The sequence below is a fragment of the Spermophilus citellus genome (genome assembly GCF_964194105.1).
Source record: "Spermophilus citellus genome assembly, contig: SCAFFOLD_130, whole genome shotgun sequence".
NCBI classification, from domain to species: Eukaryota; Metazoa; Chordata; class Mammalia; order Rodentia; family Sciuridae; genus Spermophilus; species Spermophilus citellus.
This window is the reverse complement of record NW_027672818.1, coordinates 1,039,433-1,053,015: the sequence shown is the minus strand read 5'-3', so window position 1 is coordinate 1,053,015 and position 13,583 is coordinate 1,039,433. Positions and strand designations below refer to the sequence as shown.

Sequence of the window (13,583 nt, the reverse complement as noted above, 5' to 3'; positions counted from 1 at the left end):
ACTCCATAGACCTCAGCCCAGAATTCTTAGTTATTGAGTTCTGATCTGTAACCCCTGGCCTCTGATGCTTGCCTCTTATACAGCTTGTTTGCATTTCCATGTTCTCATTTGGAGAAGTAGCCAGAGCATTAAGAAAAATTATGTGTGAAGAAAAATTTTAAGATAAAGTATTAAATGGTAATATAGAATTATTCTTACATTATGAATATTACTGTGTAAAATGTGATGTATATGGATTAAGAGAGAGATGGAGCAATTTTAAAGAGATAAGCATCATTCTGGGGTATGCAATGGAAGGTATTCACTTTGTAGTTTTTAAAAATTTCTTCAGTTGTTTGCTCTATTATTTTTACCTTTTATTGTTATTTAAAGGTAGGGATGGTAATAAGAGTGTGAACCTAAGGAGCAATCAGAGGGAGAAGGAAGTGCTTTCTAAATTAGCCAGGTACAACTGATTATGCAAAGTGACCCTGCAGCTTTGGCTGTCTCTCTGGAATAGCAAAAGAAATGTTTCAAGGCATATCGCCAAAAGTGATCAATAATTTTTCTTTCAAGTTTTCTTTGTCAGTCTAATGATTGAAAGGGTGAAAGGTACTAACAGAAGCATGGGTATATTGTGGGGAATGCTGCTTAGAGGATCAGAGCTAGAGTTGGGGCTCATATTTTAAAAATTGAAGCATTCTGGGCAGGAAAAGCCAACAGAATGAAGCAGAATGGCCTTTCAGGGTGATGTATTTGGAGGCTGCTGAGATGCCCAGAGATTATGCAGCGGTCTCAGATGGGGTTGAGGGTTTTCAGGGGCCCAGATCTTAGAGGCCCATGTTAACCAAAGCCCAGGTGACTAAGGGATAGCAAGCAGGATGGGAAGTCAGCCCTCTCCAGCTAATGCCTGTTTAGCTACTAGAGATTTTAAAGCAGAATCAGCCAGCTGTGTGCAATGCCAAGGACAATTGCCTCGGGCCTCATTACTGGAAGCATCCCTGCACATCAGCTTTCCGGCAGGGTGCTACGGCTTCTTGCAGTCTGGTTGCACTGCTCCAAACAGCACTTAACACAGAGAGAATTTGTTTTTATGCCGCATGATACATTTGGTGTCTATAATATATAAGTGACTTTAGTGTTTTCACATAGGCAGATCTTCTGTTGATGAAGGTCATATATCAGAATCCAGGGAACATTTCTGCATCTCCATAGGTTTCTGGTAGAGGTGGAGGTAGAGGATTCTGGGTGTTGACTGTAACCCTTTTGCACTGGTAGTTGAACAGGTAAATGTCAGTGGCTCTAAGGATGTGGCTCTTAGTTTAGCGAGTTCAACTGCACCTTGAATGCCCAACAAACAAGGGTGAAAGGAAGATGAGAGATAAGCAAGAATGTAGAACTAAGAATCCAGGAGTTGCATTCTCGCTATTAGCAGCTCTGCAGCTCATTTGTGAACCTTCTGCAAATCATTCGTTCTTTCAACATCTTTCAGTGTCTTTTCTACCATATGGGAATAGTGCTATTTTAGATTTGTTTTAAGTTTTATTAATTATTGCCTGATTCAGTTACTTTTACTTAAAACAGGAAACCCATCCTAAGTTTCTTAGCCAGAGCCTAATAATGTCAAGCTACTGAGCCCTTTATTTGAATCACATTGGCATCCTGAACATCGTCATCCTGTCCACACTCTTTCTAGCTCTTCACAGCTCAGGTCTTCTTGGCCTCTAACATCTTGTATCTCAGGAATGATGACATAAACCCCTTGGGTAAGAAGCTTAAGACCCCATCCTAAGACCCCAGCTTAAGACCCCTCCCCACACATTCATCTCTTGGACTTGGCCTCCTAGACCCTCCCTATAATATCCTGGCCCACTAAATGCTCCCTGACCCAGTTCACCTGCATCCTCCTGGCCCTACTATTGAGAACTACACAAGCTGTACTTAATTCTAAGTGATTTTATTCAGAGTTCTGAATGAATATCAGTCAAAAACCATGTTGGTATAAAGCAGGAACTTAGCCTTTCTTCCTCTTGTTGATAAATATTTCTAATAAATATTACCACTCCACAGTTGTCCTACTTGGGGACTGACTAGATTACCCTTGTCTATGACTATAGTTTATTCATTTTTATTATACTGTAGTATATTGAATGACTATATTACAATATATCTACTCAATTGTTGACGGGCAGTTGGATTATTTTCTGTTTGGGACTATTCTGAATAGCATTGCACTGAATTTTTGCTTGGTCAACATTAACATACATTTCTGATGCATATACACTTTTCAGTGGAAATTTTGGGTCATAGAGTATGTGTATATTGAACTGTAGTAGATGTAGACAGTTTTACAAGTTAGTTGATTTACTCCTACAAGTAACTTAAAGAATTCTCATCACTTATATCTTCACTAACACTTGGTTCTGTCAGTCTTTGTAATTATATCTGTTCTGGTATGTGTATGGTGGTATTTCGTTTATTTTATTTTGCATCTTCCAGTGAGAATTCTGTCGTGTTTATTGGCCATTTGGATATCCTCTTTTATAAAGTCTTACTTTTTCTTATTGGTTTGTATGACTTTTTCTTTTTTTCTTTCTTTTGGTTTTCTGATTATGAGCCCTTTTCTGGTTATGTATGTAGCAAATACCTCTCTTTTCTTACTCTCCTTCTCAAATGAGTTTGACAAATAGAAGTTCTAAAGTTAAATGTGATCAAATTTATCAGTGATATCCTTCATGGATATATCATGGTTTGTACTTTTTATTTTTTGTTAATAAATTTTTTGCTACTCAATGGTCAAAAGAGTCTTGTGTGTCTTCAGGAATTCTAGTTTTTTACTTTCATATGTAAATCCATAGTTTACTTGGAAAAGATTTTTATTTACGATGTGACATAGCAGCCATTTCATCCCATGTGGATATCCATTGTTTTCTGTCCTTCTCTGTATTCTACTATGAATCCTATTCCATAGAACTAGTTCCGTGTATTAAAGAAGACACAGATGGTAGATCTGTATTGTCTGGGTTCAAAATTTAGCTCTGATATTTATTAACTATGCAACATTGGATAAATTGCATAATATCTCTGGACCTGGATTTTCTTTTAAAAGTATTCTGAGAAGTAGAATAAAGGAAAGGGAGCAGGCGGAAGGAAATGGGAAGTAATGGGGGTTGAATTGGATCAGTGATATACTATGCTTGTATAATTATGTCAAAATGAACCCATATATTATATATAACTACAATGCACTAATTTAAAAAATGAAAGTATTCTGAGGAGTTAAGCTTTATTATATTATGAATTACATTGGAATTACATCACCAAATTACATTATGAATCATTTCAAATTCACGTTCTTATGCCTATTCCGATCATTGCAATTAAAATAATAATTAAAAATAACAAACATTTATAGAGGCTGTATTATGAATTACATATTTTTCCTACTTTACAGGGCTTTTTATTTTTGTTTTACATTGCTGAGGATTGAACTCAGGTCCTCCTGCTTGCTAAGCAAGCATTCTAACACTGAGCTATATCCCCAGCCCACCTGTTTTACAAATGAGGAAATTAAAGCACAGAAAGATTAAATAATGCTCCCAAAGTGACATACCTGGTTAATGACAGTTGTTTTCAAACGCAGAAAGGCTAACTCCAGAGTTGATATTCTTAAGGGTAATAATATACTGCCTCTATAAGATGTATCAGGTATAAATGTATCTGAAGATGTTAATGTAGTTTCTAATTCTTTCCTCAGTTCTATTTTCTTGTGAACAATTGACATTCTACCTGTGCTTATTTCTCTCTTCATTTAGGATATACAGCTCTCAATAGTATAAAATTACTATAATTACTATAACTCAAAAACTCTGTTCAGTGATTTGGAAAGCCCAGTTGATCAAGTCTCTAGCCAAATACACCCTTCCTGCTTTATGAGATGTGTTTGTTTATAGAACCAAATCCTGTTTTTAGTTCCATGTACCTGCCCTCTTTCTCTCCTTGCACACTCTCTCAATATGTTGTGAGATCCATTTTCTTTTCATAAAGTCTTATAAATTCTGAATGTTCTTTGGAAAAGCTATGAAAGCACTACTGGTGCTCCTCAGGCATTGAGTATTACACCATAAACTCCATAGTTACTCAGAGATATCTTAGACTTCTTACTGAAGGTGTGATTTGTCTTTTCTTCATTCTATAGGAAAGACAAGGCATGGAAATTTTCTTGTCAATTTCTCAATTCATTTTGAATATCACTGTAGGAAGATAACACTCCTCTCAGTTGGTCCTGTCAGGTTTCTGTATAGCAATGTGTAATACTCCTGAATTAGGAATAACTTCTCATAACAAAATTTATTTTTATTTCAACACCAGAAAAGGAACAGGTTTTAAAATCTTTTGGTGTTTTTGAAGCTTTCATATTCTATACTTTCTCTAGGAAGTTTCTCTGTATTCTTTCTGTAAACCAAATTCTTAAATATTTGTATCCATTAACTTTTGCATACTTAGTGATTTAAAATACCTTATTTGCTTATGATTCTGTAGGTAGGCAGTTTGGTGTGAGATCTGCTGAGTAATTGTGGTAGTTTTGGCTGAATTCATTCATATTTCTGCTGGTATGCCATAGTTGGTTAACTCACTTAAATAGCTGACAGTTGACTCCGTCAGCTGGAGATACTGGATCTTTTCTCTCATTTGGCAGGCTAACTTGGGCTTATTCACATGATAGTTTCAGGATTCCAAGAGGAGCTAATAGGCAAACTACAATATGCACAGGCTTTAAAAGCCTCTAATTGTATCATATTTTGCTAGTATTTCATTGGACAAAACAACTCACTTGGTTAACCCAGATTCAAGGGACACAAGTTCTATAAATCTTTAAGTCACATCCTTTTGTTTTAGTTTATTTGCCTTTTTATCCACTTTGTTACAATAGAATTATGTACACTGCACACATTTAAAGTGTATTGTGAAGATACACAGCATTTTCATCACCCCCAAAAGTTTCCATCTGTCACTTTGTAGTCAGTCCTCCCTACCCACACATAGCAGGCAAGCAGTCATTAGATATTTATCACCCCAAATTAATTTTGCCTGCACCAAAACTTTATGTAAATGAGATCATAGATTATGGGCTCTCTAGTGTCTGGCTTCTTTCACTCAGCATGTTTCTGAGATTCATCCATCTGCCATTCTATTCTATTTATCCTATTACTTTGTTGGCCCATACTATTTTCCACAAATTATGTGAGCTAATTTTTGTTCAGTGTGTCCCAGTTGTTAAAATGGACAAATCATTGATTTCTGGTTTTGATATGCAAGATTATTTGGTTGTTTTATTGTTCTTTTGATGAGTTTTCTTATAGATCCAAAAAAGAAGTATGAAAGAAGAGTTTACTTAATTACATATAACTGTATGAAAAGAAAAACACAAAATTTGTGAATAATGTGGAAAAGTACATCCTCCAGAGATTGACATTTTTGTGATTAGGTAAATTCTGGGATCTGTGACTCTCATCTAGGCATGCAAATTAGAATTAAGTATAAAATAAATATTCCTTATAGTAATGTTTTTCTAGATATTTATGAATGAAAGAAAAATGAATTTTTAAAGATGGTTTTTCTTCATCTCCACTGAATAATGAAATAATATAGCTACTGCTTGCTTTTCAGTTAAATAATTGGTTTAGCATGTTCAATAGAAGCAAGCACATTTGATTAATGCTCATGAAAAACTTTAACATGAACCTGCTAACAATTCTCCAGATAAATGCTCTTTGGTATACTGTTAAATTCACCTATGCTATTGAGCCGTATGTTATCTGTGATTACAGGAGTGATTCTGTTATTATCCTTGGGAAACAGAAAATTAAATCATGATATGATTTGAAGAAAAAAATGTAATTCCAGCATAATCAGTTAAATTGATATGTAATTCTGGGATAGACAGAATAATTACATGTCAGGCAAAATTTGAAGTGATAGATTTATATTCCCAATTTTGTTTTTGTTTGTTCTGACACAGTTTAGGTTGGTTTATTGTAAATTGCAGTTTTGTCAGTAGTGTTTGACACCATCTTAGATGATGTTTTAAAATTAGCTAATTTAAAAAAATCACACTTCCTATTATATTTGTTAGGTACAAATCAAGAAAAATACTACAGCTTAACATTCATATTAGAACATTAGCTTTCTACAATTTTTAAATTTTTACTTTGCTGCTTTAAAACATTAAGAGTCAATGTTACCACATGGTATCCTATTTTTGTACCCCTCCCCCAACCCATCAAAGCTTCTCTTCTCAGAAATAGACCTTTAAGTATCTGATTAGGACCATTCCTGTTTACATTGGGTAGGCAGTGGTAAAAGAAAAGGCTTTCTGTTCTTTGTAGATCCTTGTGAAGGTGAATTTATCAACTGGGATAATATAAGTAATAACCATGCCTCACATCCTTTATTTGCCAAGGGAAATGAAGAAAAAAAATGTTTTAAATGTGGTGTTACTGTTGCCATATTTTATAATTACAACTTGTATTTTTAACATTTCAGTTCTTAGTGATACTTTAATTCAGGGAAAAATAAAATTGATCTTGATTTTTATGAGCTTTTCTCTTTCCATGGCATTTCCCTTAAAAAACAACAACAACAACAACAACTTTTTATTTACTCTATTAAATAAAGATTCAACTACAGAAGCTAATATTTTAGGAACTAGGGGAGTTGTAATGTTATGGTGTAGCCAGAAGGGTCAGAGACAGGTTACCAATTTGTGAAGCCTATGCCTCTATAATCTTACCTGTACTTGATTATTTAATCTTTCTGAACAGGTCATGAGAAGTTTGCTTAGTTAATTATGAAAGAGAAGAAACACATCATAAATCAAGTACTAAGTACTTAAAATAGCATTGCTATTTGAAGGCAGGGTCAGTTGCTTTAAAATATGTTATCTAGATGTTAGATGTTACTAATACCACATTTTAATTAATACTTTGACCAAGGGAAAACAGATAATATAATTAAGCTTTCCTCCATCCTCATAACACTTATTTATCAGTTAAATCTGTTGTGTTAAATAAGACTGATAAATGATGGAGATTGTCAGTCCAGTTAGAAAACTCATTTTGAAATCAGCATGGGGTATTCAACAGTGTTCAACCCCACAGATTATGTGTACTATATTGAATTTAAGATGCCATGAGTTTACTTTTATATAGAGAGAGATAGTACTTGATGTATTATTTTTGGCTTTCATTATAAAATCCAACCCCAGTTTAGTTTTATAAAGTAAATTACAATTTCATAAACTAGAAAATGGATATTTAAAAATATGTTGCATCATTTTAATATGTTGTGTGGAGTGTTGACAGGCTTTGTGCTACAAAAACATATCATTAGTCAACTGATAAATCTGTAAACTTAAAATATGACCAACTTTGACTTTTTTGATTACTTGCAACTTGAAAATATTTAATAAAAAGTACTTTAATTTACATTATATCTTTGTTTGAAACTAAGAATCTGTTTAGAGGTGAGATAAGTGGAAATTATTATTGTGTGCCTTAATAAATATGTTAAATTTCTAAAATTTATGCTTGTTATTTTATGCATGTTTGGGGTCTGAATATGAGATAGTTTTAAAATCAAATCTATGATGTTATCATACTACTTAAAACCAAACAAGTATGGAGTGAAACCATTGTACACTTCAACTGAGGATGAAACCTTAATAAAAAGGTTCTTAAACCTTAACTTTTGTTCTTATGAAGATGTTTGATTCCATGCTAGTGAGAAAATAGTTAATGTTAAGTTTCATTAGCAATATGAAGATGATGTTGTGTTTTTTTTTTTTAACCTGCGATTGAAATTGAGCCTAATAGAGCTTTCTTTTGTTGTTGTTTAATTAGTTTGCAGGCCGAAGTAAGAAGGAAACCAAATACTCTCTAAAGGCAGTTGAAGACATGCTGGAAACATTGCAGATCACCCAGTCTTAAGGTTTCAAAAACTCTTTGACATTAGATTTCACAACTGCACAGTTGAAATTATTGACCTGTGACTTATTTAACTAAATGCCCAGTGCTATTTATATTCTAATTTTCTGTGAAGAGGCAGTTGTAAAGAATGTGTTTATATAAGCCTAAAAATGCCTTTTACTACTAAGCAGGGAGATGGGGGAAATCCATGGAAGAAAAATATAAGACCTATTGATTGTACATCGGTCTTTTCATATCACATATATAACTGCTTTTAATCCACAATCTGATGTAGAAATAAACCTTGTTAAATAAACCATGATGATTTGTTAAACTTGCATATGAAGATCCTAGCTTCTTTTTTGTTGTAATCATATTATTGTCTAGCTCAATTTCTAGTTAACTCCTCACTGATGATTGGAAATACACAGCATACCTAGCTTACTTGTTTATAGTATTAGGTTGGATTTTGCTTTTTATTCCTTTGGGCTGTTTAAATTACTTTGCTATGTTCTGAAATCTTGCTTTTAAAGTATGTCATTCTCCAAAGTTCTGCAATATCTGTGAAATTTTTGTTTTGATGTAGATATTTCTACTTATAAAGTGCCTTAGGGTTAGGCTGTGCTGTAACACTTCAATTTAGCCTTTTCACAAATTATATTTATTGAAATATAACTGTAAATTACATAAAGGTATATTTAAGTACATAGAGAATAGGAATTAAAGAGGTTGCAATGGTTGAGTTCCCTTCAGTTTTGGCAAGTGATAAAATTTAAACTATCTTTAGAAATAGAATTATTACAATTCTCATATTCTATTAACTTCCTAGTTATAATTACATTTTCTTATTTTCATGAAAAACAATCTTTATCCTGTCTTCAACAGTATTTTACATGTTTCAATGGAAAAGAAAGGACTTTGAAAGTTAAACATTTTATTTAGACACAAATCAGTTTTTAAAACAGACAGTTGCTCATAAGGACAAATATTTATTGTTAGTATTAGTTTGTAATTTATATATGTATATTTAAATTAAACTTATTTTTGCTAACAGTATACAAGGCTTCCAAACTTGTCATTGCTGGATTTGGGCAAGTAGGGACTGTGGAGAATTTTAATAACCTGTAAGTCTTTAGGAAGAAAACTATTGCCAATATCCACTTCTTTTAACTTTTGAATGATTCTTACTATTAGTAAATCACTCTTTATATTTAGTCTAATATTCCATGTTACAGTCTTTTTCATCTTATTCTGTAGTGAGTAATAAGCAGCTGATTAAATATCTTTTGTGAAATAATTTCTCCCGTATGCAGATAATTCTTCCCTACTGATCTTTGTTTTCACAGAGATGTACTCTTTGTGTACATGAAACTGGTAAATGTATTTTCACCATGATCAACAATTTCAAATTTACATTTGCTATAAAGAAACTAGTGCCTGCTCATTGTCCTGCTACCTTTTCTCCTTCTGACCACCCATCATCACTAGATTACTATTTACTTTACCAATTGTTATTTGTGTAATAGTTAATTTCTTGCCTTCTATAGCTGTCAGTCTTAGCTTCACTTCATTTTTACTCATAAAAAATAAAGTTATTTTTAGATAACTTCTTGCCAAGAGTTTTTGCTTATTAAGTACTTTGTCAATGGTAATATTTATAAACTTCAACCTAAATGTACTGATAATCCCATCGTGGCAGACAATTCTCAACATATTCCTATTACTTCTATTTCTTTTCATTGACAATACCATTTTGCCTGGATAGTGCTGAAGATCCTTCTCCTCAAAGAGATTAGAATATCCCGGAGGATATATCTTAATTGATTTAAAAGAGAAGAGGGAGTTTTCTTGTGGTCAGTGATTAGAGCAAGGCAGAACTTTTTGCAGTAAAGGAAATTGTATTCATGCCATGTGCTGTGGTAGCTACTAGCCACTGGTGGCTTTTGAGCACTAGAAATGCTCCTGGACTCTTAGTGCAACTGTGATATTCAGTTTCTAATTTTTAAAATTTAAATAGTCACATTACTTTTGACTATCTTACTGGACAAATCTCAGGTGTGGGATGCAACAGTTCAGCTAATGAAATGCATAGAAGCCTTCTGGGAGGGCTCTCCTTTCAAATGAAGAAGTCAGAGCTTTGTGCCTCTTTCTCCTTCTGACTGAGTGCCAATAAGAAAATTGTAACAACCGTTTTACAACCGTGAAATGGCAAATGTGAGAATTGAAAGTTACATTTGAAAGGTATAGCTCATAGATTAGGGAGAACCTGGTTCCCTGATGACATTGTTGAACACCTGAACCAACATGAGCAATTGCCAACCTGTGCACTTTTTTATTTGAGAGAAAATAACTCCTGGTTGTTTAAGACACTGTGTTTGGGGTTCCACTTTTTTTTAACTGTATATGTTTCTAATATATCCACCATTCAATTTTTTTTAACACACAAAGCTCTTATTTTAGACATCAGGAATGATGTTTCAGAATATAATCATTTAAAGCAAGCAGATAGTTATTTAAACTAAATTACCTATTTAAAATATTTTATTATAAATAGTCATTATAGTTAGAACTGTTTTCAACCTCTTTGACTTTGAATCTCTGTTGTGCCCTTATCTTCGTCCACACTCTTTTGGCAGGAAAAACCTCTGTTATGAGCTGAATTGTGTTCCTACAAAATTTGTAGTCTTTCCTTATATAATAAAGTCTTTCTTGACTCTTCATCCAGAATATTAAGGTCAGTCCTCTCTGTCACGTGCACTTTTTTTGTGTGTGTGCCTACTAGTAATTTGTTTATAATGTTACATTTTGGAATACTTTAGGACTTAACAAGAAGTTGCAAAAATGTTAGAGATTCTTCTATATGATTAGTACAGCTTTTCCCTTTTATAATATCTTATATAACGATAGTACATTGTCAAACTGGGAAATTGACATTGCAGCAATACTACTAACTCAGGTACAGAGCTTATTGAGATTTTACAATTTTTACATGCTTTTTTTCTGTTTATGAACTATTCTCATGTGTAGATTCATATTATAATCAGGTCATAGAACTCTTCATCTCTACAAACTAATTCTAAATGGTTATGCCCTCATCTAACCCTAATGCTTCATAACTATAATTTTGTCACTTAAATAATATTATATAAATGGAATCTTATAAAGTATGTAACCTTTTAAGACTTTTTTCATCCATCATATTACCCTTTTAAATCCTCAGTGTTGTTTGTCAGCAGTTTGTTCCTTTTTGTCACTAATTAATATTCCATTTTACCAATGTACCACAATCTCTTAATCCAGTTACCATGGAAGGACATTTGAGTTATTTCCAATTTTTGCTTATTGCAAATAAAGTTTCTGTGAAGATTTGTTTACTGAGTCTTGGATGAACATGAAATTTTCATTTCTGTAGGATAAATAAATACTTGAAATATGATTGGGTTGTATGGTAAATGCATAATTACCCTTATTAGAAACTGCCAAATATTTAAGAATAAATAACAGCAATTTTACATTATCTCTTTCAGAAAATACAGGAAAAGGGAATACCTCCCACCTGATTAGTTGAAACCAACATTATTCTGATATCAAAATAAGAAAATAAGAAAAAGTGATTATAAGAAAAGAGAAGTGGAGACCAGTGCTTTCATGAAATAGACACAAAATATCAGCAGTTCGAATTTGTGAAAGACAGGAATTCAGGTCTGATTGAATACTTGAAATCCGATGTATTTCATCACATTAGGAAGAAAATCAGAAAAATACAGAATAAACATTTTGCAAAACAATACCCATTTATGATTCAAAACCAAACCAAACCTCAGAAACAAAAGAAAACATCTTCAGCTTAGTAAATAGCATCTACAACAACTTAATGATAAAAGACTGAATGCATTCTCCCTAAGACTGGGAATAAGGGAAGGACATGTGTTGTCATTGCTTCTGTTCTACTTCTATTCAATGTGGCACTTTACATTTAAATACCCTAAGGAAATGAAAAACATACAGATTGAAAAATAAAATGTCCTTATTTGCAGATAATATTATCTACATGGGAAGTCTCAAGAAATCTCCAAGAATGTACTATAATAAGTAGATTTAATAAAATCATAAATTCAAGATTAATACCCCAAACTTAATTTCTGTGTGCTAGCAATGTATACAAAATTTTATAATCACTCAAAAAATTATACTTTGTATAAATTTAACAAAACACAGGATCTAATTGCCAAAAACTATAAATGATTACACCCATATTTGAGTGAATTAGAAATACTATGCACACTTAGTTGTAATTTATTTAACAAACTATACTTTCAGAAATAATTTAACTCCATTTCCTCACTTAGTTTCCTGATAAAAGAAATTGGAAAGTCATTGCAAAAATCTAGTCTGCATATCATGAACAGTACTGTAATGCTGCAATGAAAATCATCTATATGCCACAAAAATGATAGGGAAAAAACCCTACCTAACAATTTGACTACTTTCAGAATATAAGCTAGAGGAATTCATAGTAGCCTCAGAATATTCCCCCCAACTATCAGGACCTAGAAAGATCTAATAAGTGATTCCCACAGTATGGCCACTTGGAAACTTAGAATTACAAATTTTGGGGGGCCCCACCCTAGGACCATGGAATGAGGATGGGGTCCAGCAATTTGTTTTAAATGGGTATTCCTAAGGCTCACCAAAATTGGAGAACTATTGGTGTACACTAGACTCAGTTTTGGAAAACAGATTGAAAGAAGCAAATGATTCCATAGAGATCAGAAAGTACCTTTGTTCCTTGTATTGTGTTTGTAACATTCTTTATGTTTTGCCCTCTTCTGCTTTGTATGTTTCCCCCACTTTGTCCCATTCAATTTATTTCTACAATCCCATTCTTCCTGAATGCCATAATAAAGAACTGAGGTATACTTCTTTTGTGTTTTTAATAGGATATTTTTGTCGATGTAATTTTAAAATTAGCATATGAGTTGAATTATTACTATTTCACTTCTCATAAGTTAAGCTTAATTCTTTTGATTTATATGAGTAGCCATCAATAGCTTTTTTAAAAACTATATTTTTAAAAGAAGAGAATAAAGATGAGTAAGTGATCTTTAAAAGGAGAAAAAGTACCTATATATTTGTATACATATATGTTCATATGTGCACTATACATATCTGTGTGTACCTATGATTGTATATATACATAGTATAAGTGCAAATTTGTGTTTATTTTGTACCCAATTGTAATAACCATAATGGGTGATAGAAGATATATAAGCTTTATATTATATCATAGCAAAGCAAGAATTAATATTGATTTCTATACTCGTTTCTTAATATTAAAAAAAACTGATTAATAATTAAATTTAGGTGCCTCCCCAAATTAAATTAACACATTGAAACAACCACTTTTGTTTACAAGTGAGTGAATTCCAATAGGGTGAAGTACATATCTACTATTCAATGTAATAAAATTAAAAAAATAAGATTATACAACTCAATTTCAAGACTTTAGATCCCCCAAAACTATTCTACCTCAACAAACTGCTGCCAACAGCAATAAGCTTAGGACATTAATTTGCAAATAAGTCACTACTGGAACAACGTCTCTCTGCAGAAATCTAAGTAATGATCAACCTTTCA

At 32.7% G+C, this 13,583-nt stretch overlaps 1 long non-coding RNA gene across 1 annotated transcript; it reads left to right on the top strand.

Annotated features, from left to right (window-relative positions):
* Positions 1-5,291: 5,291 nt before the first annotated feature.
* Positions 5,292-8,284, top strand: LOC308640569. Its single transcript, XR_014020304.1, has 2 exons — positions 5,292-5,467; positions 7,881-8,284. It is a non-coding gene; the product is annotated as an uncharacterized lncRNA (long non-coding RNA).
* The last annotated feature ends 5,299 nt before the right edge of the window (positions 8,285-13,583 follow it).